The sequence below is a fragment of the Alexandromys fortis genome, unplaced genomic scaffold (assembly GCF_014885135.2).
Source record: "Alexandromys fortis isolate MF-2015 unplaced genomic scaffold, M_Fortis_MF-2015_v1.1 scaffold_165, whole genome shotgun sequence".
Taxonomy (NCBI): Eukaryota; Metazoa; Chordata; class Mammalia; order Rodentia; family Cricetidae; genus Alexandromys; species Alexandromys fortis.
Window position 1 is genome coordinate 2,947,389 of NW_026068038.1, and position 25,202 is coordinate 2,972,590.

A 25,202-nucleotide genomic window follows, 5' to 3' on the forward strand; every position below is an offset into this window, starting at 1 on the left:
AAAAAAAAAAAAAAAAAAAAAAAAATCACAGCCGTCCTGGTGGCAGCACTGTTGACATGTTCCAGGTGACAGCTACTGACCCCAGAGCCGCCCCAGGGACCCACCAAAGTTTATGGTCTGTGGGTGGGGCAGCCTGGATTGGAACCGCGCATCAGCTCCAGGCCAAGCCATTGCCGTGAGCTCTGTAGTACGGGCAACTGACATGGTGGCTGCCTGCAGCCACAGTGCGACTCACGTGGAAGAGGCATGGAGATGTGCAGGGAGTCAGATCCATGCCCGTGCCCCTAGGGTCAACCTTCACACCAGCAGCAAGGACACTGGGTTGTGTGGTCACCCAGTCTGGAGTGATCGTGGGGGAGCTTCTGTCATCAGTTTGATAATGCTCTCTGCCGCACTGTCTCCCGCATGCTGTTTGGCTTAGGACAACACTGGTAGGTCTTCCGCTGTGGCAGGTGGGGAGATGGTGTGGGGGTGCCCAGCTCCCTCATCCCAAGGAAATGAGGTAAGGGGCTCATGGCATCATGCACCCCAACAAATAGCTGTCTTCTGTGTGGCGAGGAATGTCTGCTTTATGAAGGCCTTGGCAGTCCTCATCCATACAGTCCTGCTGCTCCACCTTAAAGGTAGGGAAACCAAGGCACAGTGGTCTCGTGACTTGTCCTGGATACCCAGCTTGAGAGGCCAGCAATAAAACTGGATTTGGATAGCCTGGCCCTGCAGGTTTCAGGGGCCCCTGCAGGCAGGTGACTCCAGTCAGCCTCCAAGGTCTCTAAAACATGTCCACTGTCCCCTGCTATTTTTTTTAAGAGCTGATGTTATCTTCTCTCCAGTCCTCCCCAGAAAAGAGAGTTTATGGGGGCTCCCTATCCTGAATCCTAGAAACTGCATATAGGGCCTGGCAGAGGTTTGGGGATCCCCTGAGGGACTCGAATGAGTAGGGAACTCGGAGACAGCAGCATTCATATACCATTCCATGGTGCCTGAAGCTGGCAGAGTCTAGGATGGTCTCAGGGAAGAAGGAGGGTGAGGGAGGCCTGGCTCCTCCCCCAGCCCATCCCAGTCTCTGCCACTTCCCTGTTCCCACCCTCCAGAAAATTCCCAGGCCCCATGGCTGCTTGTGGGCCCAGGGGAGCTCCTGTGTCCTCCATGACATTACCCAGTTCCCAGCTGAATGCTGCTGAGTATCCGCAGAGGAAGCAGCTCGCTAAGGCCAGGCGGAGCCTGTGGGAAAGAACATGGAATGTGCCGGAACAGGCCACTCCATCCATCACTGTCCCCATCGGCTGTGGTTCCCAGCCCGCCCTCCCAGCTGGGAACTGGCCTAGGCCCAGCATGGAGCTGACCATCCTTCTGACTGGGTCTCTTCAGACCTTTGTATCCCTAGCAGATTCAGAGGCTGGCTTGCAGCATAGCCAGACAGACCTCTGCAGTCACCTGGGTCACTGTGTGTATCAACAGGTCTCAGAGGTAACATTGTATCACACAGTCAGGATGGAGACTCTGGCCCTGACCTGAGAGCTCTATGTTCACCACCTCTTGCTGTCCCCACCATAAATCCATGAGGTCAGCGGATAAGGAAACTGAGCCATGGCAAGGTAGGGAGCCTCCACTCCAAGAGGTCAAATGTGAGGTTTCTTTTCTATGGAGTCTTGGGACACATTCACACGAGTGAAGATTGCATAGGAATGCTGAAATGGCTGGGCTGTGCCTCTATTTCTGGGCTGAGCACAGACAGGTAGGGGCTCAAAGGCACATGGGTGTCAGGGAGGGGCCTGAAAGGTACCAAGACCCCCGGGTCTAGGTATCTCCTCCACAAGTGCAGCCAACCCCTCACATACTGAGGGGACCCAGTGCCCCCCAAAGCAGCAAGTCCTAAATAAAAGGTAGAAAAAATAAAGGCACTTGGAGAGGGTGGACTCAGACTCAGGACACTGACCCGGGTGGCCCGTCTGTTTTCGCATCTGTCATTTGGGGATTGCAGTGAAAATCAGATGTGTATGGTGAGAGATGTGTGTTAGCGATGGCTACTGTCTCCTTCCGTCATGAAACTACTGTGTTCCAGGGCTGAGGATCTGGATATGATGGTGCCAGAGATTGAACATAGGACCAGAGTTCAATTTCCAGCACCCATGTCAAAAACTGGGCACGAAGACATGGTCTTGTAACTCCAGCACTGGGGAGGTGGGAGACAGGCTTCCTGGGGCTTGCTGGCCAGTATAGTCTACTTAGCAAGTTTCAGGCCAATGAAAGACCCTGTCTCAAAAAAAAGGGGGAGAGGGGGTACCTGAATTATGACACTCAAGGCTGTCCTTTGGGCTCCACAAGCATGTACGTGCAAGCCCCCTCCTACACCCACCCACACACGGAGAGAAAGAAAGAGACAGATGGAGAGTTACTGTATCATTCTGCAGGAAATGTAAGATGAGATCACCCCACTGCATCCTCATAACCTGGTCAGAGTAACCAATACTCAAGTTCACTTGAGGTCACTGCAATGCCACACAGTGGGTAAGGAACACAGAGCCTTTATCTCTGGATTCCAGCCTCTACATTCGGCTGGGAAGCAGTCCAACACTCTGCCACCAAGGCCAAGGTAAACCCACATGATTGTATTTCCTCGTATTCAGCAGGGTCAGCTAACCTTCCAGGACACATTCCCCGCCTGCCACTTAAGGCTGACTGTCCCCTCTGCCCCTACTGTTCAGTCTCACTCTCTAGTTTCAGATGCTCCTGCCCCAGGGCCTTTGCACTGGCTAGCGTCCCCCTGTGCAAATGCCACCTTCTCCAGGCCTTTGCTGTCAACCTTCTCATCCTTCATATCTTTGTCACAGCGGCTGCTGTTTTGTTTTGTTTTAAAGAATCTGAAAGTTGGGCAACACCATTCCCATGGGAAAGATGGGAAAACTGAGGGGTGGGGTGTTCACATGGCTGTCAGAGGCCAAAGACTGGGAGGCTCATTGGAATGCTTCAACATCTTGATGCTATCACATAGACTACTGGAGCATCTTTGGCAGAGTTCACACTCTGCAAGCATCCATCCATCCATCCATCCATCCATCCGCCATGTACCTATCACCACCTGCCCATCATCCACCCACCCATCCATCACTCACCCCTCCCCACCATCCACTCTTCCATCTACCCAACCCTCATTGGCCTCCCCAGCACCATCCGTTAATCTATGCATGCACCATGCATGCACTATCCATCCATCTACTCGTTCACTCATCCAGCCATTTAGAGATCGCCATTGAAAATGGTTTTGTAGGACTGGGTGCTTGCCACCAAACCTGACAGCCTGAGCTCATCCTGAACACCAGAACCCACGTGGCAAAAGTTAGTGAATCAGCCCTCATAAGTTGTCCTCCGACTCTCACATACACATCCTGGAATGTGTCCCTACACACATTCTATACATATACTACATTAATAAATGTAATAAAAAAATTAAACGTCTTTCAACCTTGCAAGGCCTACAGCCCCATCTAATCACAAATATCCTGATACCCTCATAAGCTAAACAACAAACTCAGGCATCTATCACCCCCTCCTGCCCCAAGACAGGGTTTCTCTGTGCAGCCCTGGCCACCTTGGAACTCACTCTGTAGGCCAGGCTGGCCTTGAACTCAGAGATCTACCTACCTCTACCTCCTGACATCTCTCATCCTTTGCACACACAAGCAAAGCAGTGAAGAGTGAGCCCAGATATGTGACACACAGGAAGCCACACAGCAAAGATTCACTTTAGGAAGCCTCACAGGACCATCATGAGGAGATATGGAGATTCCCCGTGACACTGGGGACAAAAGGGTACCCTAGAGAACTGCAGCTCCATGCTGACAGGGTCGCCTTCCTTGAATGCTCAGAGCCTTGGGGTATGCATTGTGGATATGTCCTAGCTGTCCTGGTCCTGAGGGTTTTCCAGCTGCCTAACGTTCAGGTGGGCCCTTTAAAATGAGAGGGGTTGGTTGATGGGCAGCACAGCCACGGGGGTGGGGCAGCCACGGGGGCAGGGAGAAATAGCCCTAGGGGGCAGGTATAAGTCCTTTGAGGCCACTGATGTAGCAGGCATTGGCCTGTCCTTCTCATCCCCATCCTCTTGCAGGGGGCTTAGTGGGGGCTCCTTGTACTGGACATTGAGGTCTAGCTACAGCTTCTGGAGTCACTGGGGGGGGGGGCGGGGCTCGTAAGACTGTCAACTTTTCAACCCAGGACAAACTTCCAGGAGATACAGCCCTCTCCTGGAGCTCCCCTGTGCTACACACAGAGGCAACTTGGACCCTGATCTCCAGCAAAGGACTGGGTTAGACATGGGCTCCCAGACCCAAGGCACAGCAAAAAGCTGAGGGCTTCCTCCGGGTGATTCCATGTCTAGGGGAGCAGTGTGACCCGGGGGAGGAGCTCCATCCTGTCCTGTCCAAGGCTAGGATCAGAGGCACTCGGCTTTGATCCCTGAGGCAGGGAACTTGGAAGTGGGTGGGATGCAGCCCTAATGAGTCCCAGGTGTCTGCTCCAGTGGCTTCCCACATCTGGTCTCCATCAGCCTACACCGCCATGAATAAGTAATAATACAAAAATACAGGGATTAGTGTTTCCTGCTCTCTGCTCCACTGGCCAGGCAGCCCTCCTGCCCCAGCGGTGACAGGACCCCGAGCAAGCAGGGCTGGTCCTCGGAGGTCTGAGTCAGGGCCCTTTCTCTGGCTTTAACTCTGCCTGCCACTGCTGCCACTGTTCGTCCTGCAGGCCAGCACTGGGTCACCTCAAGAAGGACCCCAGAACCCCATGATCTCTGGTCCATAGTGACAATGAAAGTCATAAGGTTACCATGGCAACAGTGGAGGGCTACGAGGCAGGAGTCCTGGTTCCTACTCCAACTGTGAAAACTAGGGGCTACCTCATATGACTCTAAACCTTAGTACTCACCACCAAATGGGAGCACATTATGGGTGGGACAAGTTGAGACTGCAGACGCAAAAGGGTCTCATGGGCCAAGTCTGCTATGGTTCCTGTAGTGGGAGGCTGGGTCTGGGTCTCGTCCTTATCTTTAAAGCCCTAGAGGACAAGAGGCAGGCAGGGAAGGGACAGCTCCACTTTCAGCTTATAATGGAAACATTACTGGCGTTTCCTCTTCCTACACCGAGTTTCAGTTTTCTTGCCTACAAAATGGGGGAAGATTGTAAGTTTTAGGCCATCCTGGGCAACTGAGCAACAAGAGCCTATCTCAAAAGCAAAAGGCACAGAAATGACCTGGGCGGTGGCTCAGTGGAAGAACACTGGCCTAGAACGGGCCAGATCCTGGGTGCCATCACCACTGGAACCGAAGAAAGGGAAAGAGAGGAGCTGCATCTAGAATGAGTACCCACTCCATGTGGGCGAGACACGTGGTTCTACACGTGGGCCTGTGGGGGCAGCGTGGGGGCCACGGAGGAGGGCTGTCCTCAGCATGCATATGTAACCTGCCATGTCAGACTGGCTCCCCTGTGCAGAGGCACTGTGCTAACCTGGGCTTTGGAATGACCCCTCCCCTTTCACATCATAAAGCTGTGAGGTGTCAGAACTCCATTTACATATGGAGAAACTGAGGCACAGGGCTATGATATCACCTGCTCTGGTCACTCCACATCACATCCCAGCCTTCCTCTGCACCTTTGCATCCGCAAGACCCCTCCCCCAGCCGTCTCCACGTCCATCAGAGTGGGCTCGCAGCCCACCCTGTCTCTGCACTCACTCCCTTACCATATGCTTAGTGAAGCACCTCTCAGGATACAAAAACCATCTTGGCTGCTGGTCCTTATGTTGATGGCCCTCTCCCACCCCTAGATAGAGACCAGCATAGAGCCTGACACTGAGTGACCCTATTATAGCCCCCACTTCCTCTGCTGCCCTGCACCAGCTTGACTGGGGAACCTGTCTCTCCACTGGGTAAGCTCAGCAAGCACTTCCTCTCATGAGTAGGGGACAGAATCCCCCCTCATGACTGTTGAGCCACTGAGTTGGGCCTCTGTCCGGAGCTCAGTGTGTGCCAGAATTGGCCACTGCAAGGCGGGTGTGGTATCAGCCCCACTTCCCAGGTCCCCATCCTCCTTGACCCCCGCCCCAGCTCATTCTGGAGAGGGGAGTCCACTAGTTGTCCTTTGAACAGGGCCAGCCCCAGACCGGCTATCATCATTAGGTGTTGTCAAAGAGACGTGAGACATTAGAGCTTGGTGTCACCTGCTCCCAGCCCCACCCGCTCCCCTGTGGGACTGTGTGTGAACAGGCTCAGACCACTTGGGGGCATGACACACACATGGGTAGAGCTGTCCCAGAGGACACAGTCACCAGAGTCCTTTGCACTCAACAGAGCTGCAGCTCCTGCCAGGCCAACCATAGGGCCAAGGGCAAGGCCAGCTGTTGTAAATACCCTCCGAGAAAAACAGCCGCCATCTTCACCAGATCAGCTGTGCCTGATTGCCAGAGTTCGTCATGATCCAGCCTGGGGACTGTTGACATTTCCTCGGAGAAAGAGTGGGTGGGAGGGTCATGGCCCCTCATCTGATGTCACTCCTTCCAACCATCTGGAGGCTTTACTGCACCTCAGGGTCTAGGATGGGTGCTAGAGTATATAGGCTGGGGAGGACTAGGGAAAGAAACTGTGGGGCACTCTCACCCATGTTGGGCCAGATGTTCCACTGTATCTGCCTGTAATCCTCATGCATACCCTATACATAAGCCTAATAGATACAATGGCTCATTTTCCCCAAGAGAAAATTCCCACACTAGCAACTGAGGACAGGAGCTGATGAAGCTCACCTGAGGTGCCCCCTGCTGGAGGTCAGTGGTGGCTCCATAGCGCTTCGTCTGGGGTAGTTTGTTACACACCCATAACTGACTGGGACATCTGGGTTGATTTACATCTGGAAACCCACAGGTCAGCATCTGCCAATCTTAATAATGCATCCAAGGCACAATAGCTTTGTAAGCAATGAGTGAGATTAGCCACTTGGTCATAAGAAGCCTTAATAAAAGCCTCCCAAGTGACCACCAGGAATTGTAATACAGCTGGGCAGTGGTGGCGCACGCTTTTAATCCCAGCACTTGGGAGGCAGAGGCAGGCAGAGCTCTGTGAGTTCAAGGCCAGCCTGGTCTACAGAGCTAGTTTCAGGACAGCCAGGGCTACACAGAGAAACCCTGTCTAGGAAAAAAAAAAGTGATATATCCACACAGCAGAGAACTAAACTACCCCATCACGAGAAAGGAACATACACGAAAGTGTGACCCACCTCCATCTCAGAAACACAGCTGAGTGAAGAAGCCAGACTCCAGGGAACACACCCGAGGGTCCCTGCATATGAAGTTTGCAAACAGCCTAGTATGGTATTCAAAGTCAGGAAGGTAATTTCCCAGGACAGGAGGGGCCCTAAGGTCTGGGGACCTATCAGGCAATGTCTGTTGATGGTGTGTGTATACTGAGTGTCTTCAGACTGTATATTTCTCTGTGTGGCTATACCTCAAAGTCTCTTGATTTACAAAAATGCCACAATGCCATTCACTGACATGAAAAAGTGGCCACGAGTGACCATTCATACAGACGGCAGTGTGTACCTTTACTGCAGACAAAAACGTGGAGGAAAAATGAGGACAAGCAACACGGGGCAACACTCCTGGGCAGGAGACGGTGATGTAATTCTTTCAGAACAAGAACCTAAGGTCAGAAATCTTCAAAAGAAGATGCCGGAGCCCTCGGCCCAGCCTATGAGAGCATCCAGAACCCTGGCATGCTCAGTCCTCACAGCACCCTGGACCAAACAGAGTTAAAAGGCAGGGGAGGATGGGGAATGCTGGAATTAAAGCCTTCCATGCTGTTCTCGGGGCTGCAAATGGGATCCAGATGTCCAGCCCGCTCACCCTGCGGCTGCCTTGCAAAGGAGACACATTCCTCTCCCAGCTGCTGGGGCTGCACAGCCAACAACTCCCAGAGAGCCGTGGGGGAGGTGCCCCACCATCTGGGCCGCCCACTGCCAGGGGAGGCTGCCAGGCTAGGGGAAGGACAGGGGGAAGGGACCCCCTCAACTCTGCATGAGTCCTGGCACGCAAGGGGCATGGATGGATCTGAACCCCCAGACCCTGTGCCATCAATGATACCAAGAAGACACCATTAGCAGCCTGGCATGGTTTATTAAGTACAAATGGCAACGATAATCAAGGTTGGGTTGTGGCTACCTGGGTACATGACACCTGCTTCCCTGGCATTGACAACCTCCTGGCTATGTTGTGATTGGGGGCACCTAGGGAGGGTGCCTCACTATGTCCCTAAAAGAGACCAGGACCAAGCCTTTCAGCAGGGGGACATGCAAAAACGATCAGTAAAGAAAACTATGGGACAGGGGAGATGGCTCATTGAGTCAAGTGCTTCATGTCCAAGCGTGAAGTCAGAGTTCAGACCCAGAAGTGGTAACACAGGTCTTCGATCCTGTGATCCTATGGCAAGATGGGAGGTGGGGGCAGGATGACCTCAGAAACCTGTGACCAACCAGTTATGACCTGTCAGACAAGGGACCCTGTCTCAAGCAAAGTGGAAGGTGAGGACCGCTGACACCTGAGATTGTTCTCTTACCTCCACATGCACACTGGTGCACACACACACACACACACACACACACACACACACACACACACACACGGGCATGCACGCACACACACACATGCGAGTGTGTGGATGCATCTGTGAATACATGGTGTGTGCACGTGTGCGTGTGAGCGGGTGGGGGCTATACATGTGTGAACGGTGTACATATACACCTTCTCTAGTGAAGGGCATGTGACCGAGGGAGAAAGTACAACACGCTGGCTCGTTACAAGGTGACCTCACGTGTACATAGGATGTTTCTGCAAGGGGGGAGAAGCTGCTTCTGAAAAGCACAGGTGAGAAGGGTACCTCCTCTCTGTCTCCCTGCTGTCCTATATTAAATCAAGTCCTTGATTCACTGTTATAATTCACCCTTGTCACCGGCAGTGCCAAGCCTGGGTCACCTCTGGGTGGTGGAGGAGAATGAATTCTGTTGGGTTGGAGGCAGTGAGGAGACAGTGACAGCAAAGAGAAGTCACTGCAAGTCACCACAAGCGTCACTAAATGAGCTGAAAGAAGGTGCGGGTAGAAGACGGCTTAAGGGAACATACTTCTTCTTCTTCAGGAAACTGGGGTTCAGTTCCCACCCATGTCAGGGACTCAGAACAGCCTATAACTCCAGTTCCAGGAGGCTCAGATATCTCTGTCCTCTGTAGGTGCCTGGAGTCACATTCACACGTCCCTCCTCTACATAATTAAACATAATAGATCTTAACAATGAAATAAAAAAATTTAAATCGCTATATAGGTACAGCACTGGAAGCTGGGCCCGGAGATGCAGTCTTGCAACTCCAGTCACTTGGGACGTTTGGGTGGCAGTATTGCCAACTCAAAGCCTGCCCGGGCAACTTAGTGAGACCCTGTCTCAAAACAGAAAGTTAAAAAAAAAAAAAAAAGAGTCGGGAGGGCTGGAGAGACTGTTAAGGGGCAAAGGGCACTTGCTGCTCTTGTGGTTTCCGGCACCCATATTGGAGAGTTCACAGCCACCTCTAGAGGATCTGACAGTCCCTTCTGGCTTCTTCAGGCACCTGTGTGCATATGCATATGGCACTCACACGGGTGTGTATGTGTGTGTTTATCTTCCTCCCTCTCTCTCACACACAAAATAAACAAACAAATACTTAAAAAAAATTAAAAACCAGGCCAGGTATGATGGTGCATACCTTTTACCCCAGCACTCAGAAGGCAGAGGCAGGCAGATCCCTGTGAGTTCATAGCCTGCCTAGTCTACATAGTGAGTTTCAGGCCAGTCAGGGCTACATAGGAAGGCTTGTCTCAAATAAATAAGCAGCCGAAGTTCAGAGTACTAGCAAGCACAAGGCTCCGAGTTCAACCACCAGAACTTCAAACAAAGAAGTAAGCAACAGGGTTGGAAGAGACAGCTCATTGGTTAAGAGCACTGACTGCATTTCCAGGGGACCTGGGTTCGATTCCCAGCACCCACATGGCAGCTAATGATTATCTTTATCTCCAGTCCCAGGGGATCCAACAATCCTCACACAGACATATATACAGGCAAAACACCAATGAGAATAAAAAAGTTGTAAAGAAAAAAGAAATAAACATCAACAAAACCATAACCGACCAAGAACAAACCAGAAACATCACTGCAGATCCTTTAAAGGACAACAAAACTAGACTGAGGAACTGAGGAGCTCCTTGCCATTGCTGAGGTGAGAATCTGTCCCGCTTGGTCTCTGGTGAGTAAACCTGGCATCGGTGGTGACACCCAGCCCTGTGACAGCCCAGACCTGGGCAGTACCTAAGCCCTGAGGAGAGGTTAGCAAAGAGTCCGGAAACACACACAAGCCAGCAGCAGGACTTCCCTGTGCTAGCGGAGCAAGGAGCCCTGGGTTCTTCTGATTCCCAGCATTTCCACAGCACCTCGAACCCACAGAGGTTTGCTGCAAAGTCAAAACACCAGCGCTGCTCACCTAGAGGCTAAACAATAACCAGGGACTCACGGTGGTACCTGAGTGTCACATGGAGACCGTTCTTCCTCACCCACTCCAGTGATATAGTGATGGACAGAATACACGCATGGAAGACAGGGATTTAGAGTCCACGGGGGAGACCTGAGGCTTCCACCCTTAACGGAGGAGGTAGTGACAGGCCCTGGGAGGGTGGGGTGGGCAGAGGAGGGTGGACAGGGCGGGCATCTCACTTCTAGGGCTTCTCTGCTAATTTCTTCTGGTGCACAGGTGTCCTGTGAGCTGCTGTAACTGGTGGAAAGTCAGCCCTCTGTGGTGCCCACTGTGGGAAGCCCAGCACTTCCTCAGAGTTTGGAAAGGACAGGCCTATGGCTTTCTTTCTCCTGTCTTGCCCAGGTGACAGCATACCCAGTTCCCCCCGGAACATTCTGTTCTTCCCTACCTAGGGCACAGGGCTGCCCTGAGAAGGCTCAGCAAGGGCCAGGCCTAGGACCTGGGTCTGAGACCACATCAGGGGGAACTTGTGAATCTCCTGCTCACGCAGAGGAGACCACAGGCTGTCAGAAGACCCCAGGGAAGCTACGTAGGTCTGGGCCTTTGCTGGGGGCTTGTGAGGACACTACTGAGGTCAGGGCTTATAGCCTTGGGCAGGCCCAGCCATGTGCTCTGAAAGTTTGACATTCTTCTGAGGCCACTCAGCTACCGGCCCAGAACCCCCACAGACTGTTTGTCCAGTGTCCTGTCCTCTGGATGACCTAAAAAAAATCTATGGCTGTGGGGCTGGTGGGATGTCCCAGTAGATAAGAACACTTGCTCCCATGTCTTACTGCGAAGTTCCGACTCCAGAGCTTGCAGGAGGAGAGGCTTGACACCCGAAAGCTAGCTCCTGACTTCCACATTCATGGCCCCCAGCCCCAACAAACAATAAATAAAAGTTGTTGCTGACTTTCCAGGTAAGCCTTAGTCTACAAAGTCTAGAGTCAAGGAGGACCACACCCTCTGCCACCCCAAGGTAGAACTCCTTCATGCCTGATGGATTCCAGAACATTCTATCCTCTCTCCGGCCCTAAGAACTGTAATGGGAACATCCTACCCCTCTCTCGGGCATTACCATGGGAACAACATAGAGAATTAAGAGTTATTAACATGCATGTCACAAAGTGAAAAGCAGGCCAGACATACAGTAAGTGCTTAATTGTGTCACTGTGATCAGGTGACTTCGGAAGGGTAGGTTTTCTCACGTGCCAGCTCTCTGTGCCCTCCCCAGCAGGTGCCGCTGAGTCCTCCCGCTCGAAGTCCCTGTGATGGGGGAATGTACATTACAGGGCCCCAGAGCCCTTGCTGCCAGCGAGTATTTGACAGGTGACTACGGAAGGGGAATGGAATTTAAAATTTTTATTTCACTCTAAATCTCAGTCACCGTCCGAGAAGCATGGTAGCCCATTATACAGACCCAGACAACAGCACACTAAGAGTGTGAGCCCAGAGGGTTAGCTAGATCTGGCTGGACCTCGCTTTGCCAGGCCTTCCGATGACCACAGTGGCCTGGACAGCTGTCACCCCAAGCAGGCTCCCACAACCTAGGAACAGCACATCCTTTCTCAGAATTTAAGGAAACAGCCTTTGCTGGAAGCAACCGGCAAACAGATGTTTCCTCCTGGCAGGCCGGAGCCACCCGCCCTCCCCACTGCAAGACTCCCACTCGTACTGTGAGGCCAGGGCTACACAGGGGAGACCCAGTGGTTTCAATTCTTCTTTTCAGGCAGGGGGAGGAAAAAAAATTTTTTTTTTTAAAATGTGTTTTACAAGCCTGCCTTTGCCATTGTTTATGTAAACAGGTAAATTGTTTCCTGCCTCAATTAAAAACATCTGCCACATAAATGAATACCAATTAACTCATCCTGTTTTTAATTACTCTGTTAATTACACACAGGCAGCGGCAAGGATGGCATGGAGTAGGGGGGCTGGGTGCATCCCTCCCCCGACACCCCTCCCCCCCATGCCTGGCAAGGATCCGAAATATGTCTGGCTGGTGACGGATCAGGGTGGCAGGGAGGTGGTGGCATCCTGCCAGCAGGGATTTCCTGATCCAAAGCTGCCAAGCAGGCGCCTTTTCTCAGAGTCTCTTGGGTGGGGGTCTGGCCCGAGCTGCCTCTGCCATTCCCACTCAGTTGCCCCAGGACTCTGCAGTCAGGTCCTGTTGATACAGGACATCAGGGACGGAGGGCTGTCCACATACAGCTCCCTGGCTCCCACTGAAAGGCAAGGCTGGAGGACAGGAGCACAGGGTTTCACCTAGCCAGTCACGCTGTGCTCTACTGCTGGGGTCAGGGATCCCCGGGAGGGATGGGCACCAGCACTGTGTACTGACTACATGGGTGCTCTGGGCCCTCACAATTTGAATACCCTTCACTACACCTGAGATAGGTGCCGACTGCTCCAGATCTACTCATCTGGTACTTCCTCTCCAACCTCAGCACCGTTTGTTTTCAAGGAGGGAGGAAGCCTCGCCTGCCTCCTCTGGGGAGCATCGCAGCTGGCCATCGTGACCTCCAAGCTGGGCCGCCAAGTGCAGAGGCCCATCCAAGGTCAAATTCCCAGGACTGGTCAGTGTCAGAGGGGAGACCACATTCTGGCAGCACAGCTTGTGCCCCGGGCGAGATGTTAGCTTATCTAACCCTCCCAGCCTGTGCTTGGTAGATGATAAGGATGAGAAAGGAAAGGGTTTTCCAATCTCCGTTTCATAGACAGGGCAACAGAAGCCCAGGGAGGGTCAGACTGCCAAAGCACAGCAAAGAGAGCCAGCCTGCCCCACACAGGCCCTCAACCCTCATTCACATGGCTGCTTGGCTTCGACACAGGGCACACTGAATTTCCCATGCCTTCTGTACTTGGCAAGACTGGATGAGATGGACCACAGAGCAGGAAGGTGAGGGAGGGCACAGCTTTAGGGTTAAAGTCAGTGTCTACTTTGTGGAGAGGGGCGGGGGGGGGCGGGGGGGAGGGTTCCTTGGAATTCTTACTGGGAAATGGGAGTACATGGGCATGCAGGCCTTTCTGCCCTTTCTCCAAGGCAGTGCCTGTGAGTTCCCAGTTGCAGGGGTCCAGGCCAGGCTCCTGCTGCAGGATCACAAAGCAGCCGCAGCTGGAGCGCCTTCTGGAGCATCTGTAGCCCACATTTCCTGCAAACACCAACTGGTTAGCGTGAGGGTCTAAGCTATGACTGGTCTGAGCTATAAGGCGCATGCATGCCCTACACAGAAGACGAAACTGCAGCTATGTCATGGAGGAGCAGAGGCTTGGTCTCGCTCCGTGCTTCACAGGAAGTGGAGGCTGCATCTTCTGAATGCAGCTCAGCATGTCACTTCTGATCTCCGAACAACCTGTGGTGGCTGTCGAGTGGGAAAGAGCCCTGACATAAGGTCCTGTGTTAGAACATGGACACTGGACTCCCTAAAGTCCACTGTGCTCCTTCTTGGAGGACACTCTCCCAGGACAACCAGAGAATGGAGTCCTTACCCAGGTCTTATCCAGGCTTGTTGTGGGAACTAGGACACACCTGGGAGGTGGAGGCGTCCACACGTGGCTCAGCTTTTGTCTATTTGCCTGTTCCTTTAAGACAAGGTCTCATTCTAGCCCTGCCTAGCCTGGAACTCACTCTGTAGCTCAGGTCGGCCTCAAGCTCCAGGGCCTTGGCCTCTTGGGTGCTGGGATTTCAGGTGTACACTGCCATGTTGATGTCAAATTTTGTTTTCTGAGAGAGAGTCTCATTCCGTAGCTCAGGCTGGTCTGAAACCCAGTATACAGGTCAAGATAGCCTTGAATTCTTATCGTTCCTCCTGCCTCAGCCTCTTGGATGCTGGGATTACAAGCTTAAGTCACCATATAGTAAAAGAACTCAGGCTCACTTGCCCAGCCCTGGATCTGGGGAGCACACAGTGATCCACACAGATAGAGAAAGACCCTGACTATGCGGACAACAGAGGCACATGTCTAATGTAAGCCTTGTGTGGGGTTTCCCACTGGTCATGTCTGAAGGCGCAGGGTGTCCACATCATCTCAGCTCTATACCACACCATGGTGGACACAGAGAGACCCTGGTGGACACAGAGAGACAGACAGCCCAGCTCTACCTCTGCCTTCCCAGCTTTAGGACACAAGGATGATCCACAGTGCGTGGAAACTCTTTCCCGTCCTAGCCCTGTTAATCTCCTCTTCTGGCCCTGGGAAGGTTCCAGGCAGGCAGATGGGCTGGTGTTGGTGCTGGTGCAGCTGCTCTGGGGGAGCCGTGGGGCTTGCTAAGCTGCCTACCTTTCCAGGGGGAACCTTATGGGTATTTTGACTCATCCCACCAAATGGATTCAGGGGACCTTGAGATCTGGGGGTAGAGCCCTTGGGGAATGTTCCGGGGAAGAGGGTGCTTGCTTCCATTAACAGCGAGGACAACAGAGTCCCATAGAGGGTATGAAGCTGCCTGAGGTCACCCCATTGAGATGCTCACTCTAGGGATCTGCAGGTGTGTACAACAGCTAGGAACTCCAACAAACAGGAGAACCTGGCAGGCACTTTTCCAAGCAGAGAGGCAGTTACCATAAGCGGCTGGCTGGAATGGTCTATCCTCTGTAGCTCGTCCTGTAGGACGTTCTTAGGAGAGAAGCCAGTGTGTGTGTGTGTGTGTTCTTCAACATGTGTGTGTGTTCTTTAGCATGTATGTTCTTCAACGTGTGTGTATGTGTGTGATCTTCAGCGTGTGTGTGTGTGTTCTTTAGCAGGCTCTCACCTTGGCCACCTCTTTCCTGCCTCCTGAGGGTTAAGGGCCACCGCCTCCATGCTGGAGACTGACTTTAAGTGACACCACACCAAGAGGTCAGAAAGCTTGCTCCTATAATATTCAGTACCATGGCCAGCTTTAACTGTTAGCTTGACACAGCCTATAGCCATCTGAGAGGAAAGTCTCAGCGGAAGAACTGCTTAGATCAGACTGCCCATGGGCCTGTCTGTGGGGCACTTTCTGACCGTTCACTGAGGTAGGCAGGTCCAGCCCACTGTGGGAGGCACCATGCCCTAGGCAGGTGGCACTGAACTATGTAAGAAAGCTAGTTGTACATAAGCCAGCCTGCAAGCAGCGTCCTCCATTGTTCCTGCTGTAGTTCTTCGGCTGTAGTCCTTGGAGGTTATACTCTGTGGAACAGCAAGCAAGCCTCTCCTCTGTTTCTACCCTGAGTCTCTACCCTCCGCGATGAACTATGACGTAGAATTGCTGAGATGAATACATTGTGCTTTTGGTCAGAGTACTTTGTCTTAGCAAGAGAAGGAACCTAGAACAACCAGTGAGAGGCAACATACCTTTGTCCCCTGGGGCTCAGGGTGCCACTGCCATGTAGAACAGTGGTTCTGGTGCTTAAAAGCTGTGACATAATCTTTTGACATCTTTTGCACTGGGGTGGGACCCAGGGTTGTGCACACACCAGGAGTGTGCTCACCACTGAAGGACAGGCCAAGGCCTCAAGTTGTCTCCTGAAATTCAGCGCAACAAACTTCAATCTGCCACCACCTTCAGGATGCCTGCCTCAGGGCCTTTGCACAACCACAAAATAAGTGGTTGAGACCCTGATCCCCAGCAGGTTTCAGCATAATCCCTTCAGGAGACCAAGCCAGCCAGGGACCTCACATGGTCCCGGCTGAGACTCCAACTCCACCATTTATCCCCTCCACTCACTGTCCCTCTCAGACACAGGGAAACACTTGCTGGGCTCTGGACCACACTAGCCTGTAGCAGGTGTCAGTCACTGTCAAAGGAATGTTCCCTACCTGCTGCATTTTGTTTCAACTGAGGACAGAGGTCTCAGAATGCTGGCATTGAATGCAGGCTTCCACAGCCATCCATCCATCTGTAGAGCCTTTGCCCATCTGTGAGCAGCTCCAGGCCAACGTCTCAGATGAGGGGATCCAGGGGCAACCCTGCAACTCTTGGAGCTGCTCCACAGCCCGGGTTCCCACGTGCAGCCCACCCACCCCTCCTGCAAGGATGGAGCCCTGAACACCACGTCACTCTGTACATCGAGAGGGCCCCTGCTTTCAGATTTGGCGAGAAGTAAAAAAAACAATTGGGCTGGGCGGTGGTGGCGCACGCCTTTAATCCCAGCACTCAGGAGGCAGAGGCAGGCGGATCTCTGGGAGTTCGAGGCCAGCCTGGTCTAGAAGAGCTAGTTCCAGGACAGGAACCAAAGCCCCGGAGAAACCCTGTCTTGAAAAAACAAAACAATAAAAAAACAAAACAAAAAAAAAACCATAATTGGCTCACCGTGTCCTCAGGGGGTCTGGTACTGGGATTCTGCCCTTTGTCCAGGAGCTGGAAGAGGGGCTGGGCCATGGGAGGTGGGACATCTGCTCTTCTCCACCAGCCTCCCTGTCCTGGTCCTGTAAGGGTCAGAGTCAGGGACACGGCAACCTTGGCTACAGGGGCACACCAGCCAGAGGAGGATCTCAGCTGCTCCAGGATGGGGTGGTCTGTGGCTACCAGATGGATTGGCCTTTTGGGGGAGACTGAGAAGCAAGTGAGGAACAGATCATCTGCCTCCCCCACCATACCACTTCCTCCTCAGGCCTGGTATCATCCACTCAGGGTGCAGACACTACTGGGATGCCCAAGGTCCAGCCTGTCCTGACCCTCCTATGTGTGCCCAGAGGTCAGCTTGACTCTCGCTTCCCCTTCCAGCAGGCAGTACTGCTCCCCAGATGGCACATCTGCTCAGGCCTCCACCCAAGGCCATACCGAAAGCCCTGCAGGGCTCCAAGGTCCGCTTAGAAAAAGCTGCAGCCCCAGCACCAGCCTCCCACCACTCACTCAGGTTGCTTCTGATGCATTGATGGCCCTGGCGGCCAAGGCATGAAACTCCCAGAGGACATGGGGCAGGGATACTGTCCTCATGGGCTCTGTCCCCATCCTTCCCCAGAACCTGTGAGCAAAGCAAAACAGCCATTTTGTGGGACCATCTATCCTATCTATGCAAAGGGGTGAATTCTGGGGTCCCCCATGAGCTGCTGCTCTCCCTGTCGGCACCTCTCCTTCCTCTGTTCCTCTAGGGACCACAATCGCCTGGTGTGGTCCCTTAGGAAATGTCTATCTGGGGGATCAACAGTTCCAGGAACATCCAGCTGACCCCAAGCTGCCTCCCGGACTAGTGGGACTGAGACTTCAAGACGCTGCCACCCTGTAGGCAGGGGTGGGGTACAGACACAGAGCGTTCAGCAAGTGACGCTCCCTCAGTCCCGTGGAGAGCCTCTTAGCCAGCAGGGACTCTGCAGCTAGACACAGACTTTCTCCTGCCAAAGGAGGTGATTTGGAATGGACAAAACCTGCCCCCAGAGATGCCAGGAAGGCAGCTGGATGGCTGGGCCTGATGCTTGGAAGCAGAAGATGGCACAGTGTAGGCTGCGTCCTACACTGGGAAAATAAAACAGAGGAGGTGATAGTGGGTCTGTGTCACCAAAGAGGCAACATTCGGGCAAGGAAGAGAAGGTGGGAGCCATGTACATCCCGGGAGGCAGGAGTATTACAGGCAGAGGGAACCAGGCAGTGCAAAGGACCCGGAGGCAGAGGGCCTGGCACATCTGGGCAACAGGGAAGAGGCAGAACAGAGCGAGTGGTCAGTGGGATGAGGGTTATGTGGTTTTCAAATCTGTGGCTCAGCTTCCTTCCTGACAGGCACTGGCGGGGACGCCTCTGCCCGCCCACACAGGATGGACTCGGGAACAAGGGCAGAAGCAGGGAGGTTGGGGACAAAACTGGGTTTAGACCATCTGGTCACAGAGCAGGTGCTGGGGAGCCCGGTGGCTGTTTGTGGAATCAAACACGATGACAGCTTGCAGGCAGAATTACTGCTGTTCAAACAACCCCCTACAGGCACTGGTCAGGCATCCCTAAGCCAGCAGGGGACCTGGGGTGGCACTCCTTATTCCACCTGTCCCTGGCAGGGAGGACCAGGTAACCAACCACACAGCCAGCCCTGGCCACTAGGCAGGTGGCTTTTCTCTTTTGAAAGCCAGCAAACACAGACCCACTCCTCGGATCTGCCTGATGCCCAACGTAGCACAAGTCATCATAACCAGAGATAGAAACGGCACACATTTCAATTGATAGCCAACAGGAATTCAGAAATACTATGTCCACCTGTGCACACAGAAGAACATCATTCAGCCACAGAAGCTGGGCCAGTGGTGCACACTTTTAATCCCAGTTCCCAGAAAGCAGAGGCAGGGGCAGGTGGGTCTCAAAGAGTTTGAGGCCAGCCTGGTTTATGTAAGGAGTTTTGTCACATAGTGAGAACCTATAGGGTGGGGGGATGAGGGAGGGACAGACATACTATAACTGGAAGAACCCTGAAAACACGCCAAGTGGTCCCCAACAAGACACACTGTGTCTCCGCACTGCACATACATATACCTACACACCTGAACTTGCTTGCATAGTATACACATAGGTCCCCATAGCCCTGCCACAGACTAGCTGTTGTCATTGTCTACACAGCAGCCTTGCCCAGATACCCTCTACAAAGCTACACACAGTGCCCTACAGACAGGTTGATGGGCTTTGTGGAGGTTATGGGGGGCAGAGTAAGAGTTGGGGGTGTCTTCCACAGATGGATCAGGTCCTCAGGCACACAAAGTATCTGCTCAGGCCCTTTTGGCGGTCCCATGCGGCACACATCCCTCAGCACTGCTGTGACCTCTGTGTGGATGCTGCAGGGCCTCTCTAGGCTCTGCACAGTGATCTTCCTCGGCCCAGAGGAAAGCCTTGGGGTTGGAGCCCAGAGTCCTGCCCGGCAGAGGCTTCAGCTAAATGGGTCACCTCTGTGAGGGCGCTCTGGGTCCCTGAGTACAGTACACCCTGCGGTACGTGCCACATCCCTAGAGCCACAGTGAGAGCCCTATGTGCACACCTGGTAACGTCTCCTTGAGCAGCTTCAAGGTGTGCTCTACCAGCTCTGGTGTCCTTCCATAAAGTGGATATTCAAAGGGCATGGCACACACAGCCAGGCTTGGCTCCATGCTCACTGCTGTCTCCACGAGAGCGGAGGCGCTGTGTAGGAGGCCATCTTGCTCGCTAGAACAAGAGCGCAAGCATTCAGCACAGGGCCAGGAAGAAAAGAGGGAGACCTGAGTCCGGCTACCTGATCTACTTTAGACCCAGAGATGGCACTAGGTATTCTGAGGAGTGGATAGGACAGTCTGGACCCGTCAACAGACATATTGGAAATCAGAGGCACAGAGAGGGCAAGTAATTTGCAGCAGGCCACACAGCTGTGGATGAGGCTTTGAAAGCCAGAGTGGTGTCCCTTTCCTTTCTGAGGACAGAAGAGAGACTCCACAAATGGGTAGGGGCCCCAAATCTCTTAACATGCACCTTCTCTGTAATATGGGAACAACCACAGTCAAAGTGGGTTTTCTCTGGGCTGTCTCCTTGATGCTCCAGGGTGGGGTGGGGTGGGGCACATTTCCTTCTGATTCCCACTAGTCAGCCTTGGAGGTCCGAGGTATACGAAGGGCCCTCTTCTCCTGTCCTTAGGGGTGTCCTTAAGGTCCTTAGGGGAACACTTAGGAGTGTTCCCATGTTCCCATCCCCTCTGTCGCCTCTCTCCTGTCCCTTGGGTAAACAGGAGACTATTCTGCTGCCCCTATGGGAGCCTCTGGATCTGCCCGGGAGGCTGGGAGCACAGGGATAAATGGCTGAAAGGGAGGTGGAGAGGGCCAGGGAGCTCAGGAGCTGCAGGCTGTGCTCTAGGAGTCTTGGCCTGGAGAAACCTTCCTTATTATGGCCAAATTCATCTTTGTTTTCCTTCCCAGTGACATCTGGCTTGCCCTGAGGTCTCACGAATTACAAAAAGCAGGAGCTTGAACTTGTGTTTTATTGCCTCAGGAAGTGCACTGTCGCTCAGGGGAAGGGGTGGCTCTGCCAAGCCACTCTCCACCTGGTCAGGCTGAGCCTGGAGGTGGAAATGAGGAACCGGAGTGTTTATCATTCCCACTATCTCAGGTGCACACCCGGATGCCAGGCCCTGCCCAGCCTTTCCCGCTGAGGGCCACTTCTACCAAGCACCGTTTTCCACACCAGGGAAGCCCTGGCAACCCGGCTCGCACATCCTGCTCCAGTCTGGGGACCTCAGAAACAGAACTGAGTTTGCTCACCGTGCCTAGGAACGTTGGGCACCATGCCCACCAGAAAAGGAGGATAGTCACTCACTCTCTGGGGAGACCAAGAGCCACATGGCCAAAAGAGCAGGTAACCGTATTGGGCTAGCGGCCGAGCCCCACACCCCTCATCTGGTCTAGAGGTTGGAAATCCTTGTAAAAAGGAGCCTCAGACCTGTGGCCTATTCCACATAGTGTCCCTCCCCTCTGAGGGGTACATCTGGTCAACCTAGATATCCATAAAACCTGCATGACTGTTAGCCAACTCATTCGCAGGGTTAGAACTCAGGAGAATCCCAAGTGTCCATCGGTCCCTGGGGTCCAAACCTCTCTGAGTTTGTAAAGTGGGGGCAGTGATATTGGCTGCCACTCTGGGTTGCTGCAAGGACCCAGCGAGATGAGGCAGGCCAGCGCTGGATCTGGTGAGCCTGAGGTCCTAAAGGTGAGGTAGACTGCCCCCTGGGTTATTTCTGACATCTACCTCTACGTGGCATGGAGCAGACATTTAGTGCACAATGGCAAACATTCCCCAGGGCCAGCTCTGCACAGGTAGAGGAGCCTCAGCAAATCCCACTGGTGACCACCCTCAGGGCACCCAGGGGGTAACACTGCTCAGCGGATGCTACAGTGGGTTTGTGTCCACTGTAAGAGCCAAACACTGTTCCAGTGGTTTCCAGAGGGTTTTGAGCGACACCCCCACCCCCCAATTCTGTGACGTCTGAACCAGGGATTGGGTGGCCTGGCATCGTGAAGGCCAATAATGTTGGCAACGGGGCTCAGCAGGGACTGAGACAGCTCTACCCCACTTGCCCGAGGAAGCCCAGCAGAGGGCTCCCCATCCATACCATCAACCCTGGTGGCTTGCAGCCCTTGGGATACACTCAGAGCTCCAAGGATGCTTAAGAGAAGACCTGGCATAAGGATCCCAGGACACAGGCAGGGGAGACTACAAAGCTTGGAGGGACCAGACAGTCATCAAACTCATCCCACCTAGGCTTGTTCATTGCGCACCCATCTAGACCAGACAATGAGCTAAGTTCTGATGCTCATAGTCACTGCTAAAGAAGATGCTGTGACCCTTGGCATGCAGCACGCAGACCCAGAGGGAACAATGGCCAGGCAAGGAAGCTCCATGGAGGCAGCCCTCTGTCTGTGTGCTGCTTGTCCTGTGCTGGATCCTGTGCACACTTGTGTGTGCACGCACATCTGTGCAGACATGAATGAGCGAGGTGGGTTCTCTTCCCTCTTGGTGGTGGAGGAAATCCAGATCCATTAAATTTACCATCGTCCCACTGCCCTGGCATGTGGGAGGCAGAGAATGAATCAGAAAGCCCCAAACTCATCCTGCTTGCGGCGCAGCAGGGGAGGGAAGACCATTCCAGAAGGTGGTGGGAATGCCTCTCTTGACATCCCCTCCTGCCTGCCTCAGAGGAGGCTGCAGCTAAGCCTGGCCTTCCATGGTGGGCAATCCCACTGGCTCAGATCTTGTGGCCCAGTGACCCAGCCTGTCGGCGTTTGCATTTACAGATCCTCATGTAGGAAGGAAAATGAGTGTCTTCCAGTCATGCAGAAATGAAAATACGTGGAGACCAATCAGAGAGATTTCCTGGAGGTGGTAACTCAATTACATGGATAACCCAGTGACAGAGGAAGAGCTTGACAGGGACCTGGAGGGCTGGTGGGTGGCCCACAGCAAGCCCAGAGCATCCTGCAGGGAGCTGTCCAGGGGTGTCTTCCATATGCCAGTCTGAGCTGGCACAAGCAACAACATGGTGGTGTGCCAGGTACACATGGCCCTCCCTTCTCTCCCCAATCATCAAGATCACAGCACCTCCCATGAGGGTGGATTCCGCCAGAAAATCAGTCCTAACGTGATATTCTCCCTCCCTGCGTCTGTCTAGCTCCCGGGCAGCACCAAGCATCACATCTGTTCCTTCTCTCTCTGCTTTTCCCTCTCTGTGCACAAGAGTGGCTGTGGCCCTGCAAAACACAGTCGCAGATAGCATCATTTCACCAGCTTGATGGGCTCCCAGTGCCAACTGGGGACAACCACATTTTCTAGTTTCTGCCCTTCGGTGGATGGGGTGGGTGAAAGTGTGACCCCAATGTGTCCCTATCCACAGCCTTCCATGCACAAGGCCAGGAATTATCCACAAGGCTTTCCTACCTCTTCCCAGGCTGGGAGCCAAGTGCATTCTGGCCAGGTATGGCTGAACTCTCTGGGACCAGCCCCTGGGATTTGGGGGAGATGATGAGAGAATCCCAGCCCTGAGAAGTTTCTGAAACCTTCCAGCAACTTGCAAGGGCAATGCCAGGGCACAGTGACCGCTCCCTTTGTCTTCCGCCAGCCCCATCCTCTGAGTGGCTGCCTGGGAACCTCCTGTTTCTGATCGCTGGGAGGAAGCACACACCCAGCCAGACATAATGAAGCCACATCCTGGCCTCAGGGTAAGAGGGACGGGTGTGACAGTTACTGGGATCAACCCCACAAACAGGAGCGGGAGATTTTCTGTTATTTAGAGGAACTGGGCTTCAGCTCACATGATCAGATAGTTCTATTCATGGGCTAGGGGTCCCCGCACTCTAAGTCCATTCAGCACTTTGGTCAAGAAGCCCAAACACACTAAGTTCGGGGCTATGCATTCAGAGTCGGCGGCTCCAAGCCAGAAGCTGCCAGCCTGGCTGCCTTCTGCTCCACCTTAGTCAGCCCGACTCCGGCTGAATCTCCAGCCATCTGTCCCTCCACGGTGCTCACACCTCCTCCCCGCTGTTCCCACAGCCTGGCTCTGGGCCTGCCCTACACACAGATGGACCGTTCCCAAAGGCTGTGAGAAGGATCAGAGCCGGAGGCTGTGCCTGCACCTGGCTGTCAGGACCCCAGGGAGGGCGGTCATGAGCCCCCTCCCCACCACCAGGAAGGATGCTCAGCCCCAAGGCCTTAATGGCTGATCCTGGGACCAAAATAAGAAGGGGGGGAGGGAAGGGCTAGAGGAAGCAGCAGACCCTCTCCTGCCAGCCCCATCTCCCCGGTGGTTGCCCTCTGCTTCTCCAGTCAGTACCGAGCACTGGCATTCAGGCTACCAGTCTTTGTCAGGAAACCCAGAACCCCAGGGGGCGCCTGCGGGTGGTGGTGAATCCGTACTCCTCCACCGACTCATCTCCCACCTAAATGTTAACCACACACACCCTGGACAGGTCAAGCTGTCTGCTCACCTAGGGTGGATGCACTCGGTTAAATGAGTGGGCAGAGTTGGCTCCACCCTGCCGTGGGCACGAACTTTGTAAAGTGCCCGGGAAGGGGCGGAGGGCGCAGTGCGGACCCCCGGGAGGGCAGTCATCGGCAGAGTAGGGTGACAGCGTCGGCGTTGAGCGGGGCAGAGGCGGCACTTACGGTCTGGGCTCCAGCGGACTGTCGCTCTCTAGCAACCCGGTTCTCGAAGTGGCTTTTCCTTCTCACTCGGTCGCCACCTCCATAACTTGGGGGCGATCCGCACGCTGTCTTCTCGCGCCGCGCGGGGCTCAGGCGCGCGGCGGGGTCGGGGCGGGCGGGGCGGCCGCCTGGGCCATGCCGAGTGCGCTCGGCCCCCAGCGCGGGAACAAAGCGCGCACGCCGCCCGGGCGGTTTCGGCCTCGGCGGCCGCCGGGTCCAGCCGCCGTGCCTCCGGCTCTGCTGCCGCGCGCTCGCCCGCGCGTCTCACGGAGCCCCACGGCCCCCGCCCCGCGCGCTCCGCCCCCGCCTCCCGCGCCCGGCCGCCGCTGCGCCACCTGCCTCCAGCCCGGCGCCCATCGCGCTCGCTCCGCCCCGGGGCGCCGGCCGCGGGAGAGAGGCCCGGTTCCGTGCGCCCGGCGCCGCCCAACGCCCAGAGTGGCTCCCGCCTCCACCGCCTGGGTGGCCGCCGGGCCCCAGGACGAGCCCGGCGGATTTGGCTATGGGACCCGACTCAGGACTCGGGGACCTCAAGAGCGCCAGGCCACGCGTGGAACCCCGTGTGGGTGCAGGAGCGCGGGGCTGTGGAGTGAGAACGGGCCGAGGAGCCCCAGCGCTCAGCCAGTGTGCGGAGTGCGTGCGGCGCGGGGCAACCTAGTGCGGGGTGGACTCCTCGCTGTGCGCCCCCGCCCCGCGCAGGCCGCGCCCCGGGAGGGCGGGCGAGCTGAGCGCACCGCGCACACCCACCTCGGAGCAGTCGCAGCCCGACGGCCTCGCTGCTCTTGGAGCCGCGGTGTCTACTCTCGGTCGGGAGGCGGGCGCCCCTCCTTCGGCCGCCGCGCCCCCCACAAGCCCTCCCGGGACTCGGGCCACCAGCGCGTTCGGCCGGCAGGGGGCGCGCTACTCCCGCCGCGCACGGCCTTGGTCCCCTAGGCGCCAGGCGACCTGCTGCAAGAGGGGCTCAGGATCTGGTTCTCCCCACCGCCCTCGGGCCCATCGTTCGCATATGCTTTGCATTCGTTTGCATATCATTCATTTTAATGTC

At 54.6% G+C, this 25,202-nt stretch overlaps 1 protein-coding gene across 3 annotated transcripts in view; it reads right to left on the reverse strand.

Annotated features, from left to right (window-relative positions):
• The window catches only part of Cbfa2t3 (CBFA2/RUNX1 partner transcriptional co-repressor 3), a 50,308-nt gene extending 25,883 nt beyond the window's left edge, over positions 1 to 24,425 (reverse strand). For 2 of the 3 annotated variants that reach the window (XM_050165249.1, XM_050165248.1), the window contains exon 1: positions 24,122 to 24,425. The gene's annotated coding sequence lies outside the window, so the exon portion shown is untranslated. The remainder of the gene's footprint in view (positions 1 to 24,121) is intronic. The other variant, XM_050165250.1, reaches the window with a different exon arrangement.
• Positions 24,426 to 25,202: the final 777 nt, after the last annotated feature.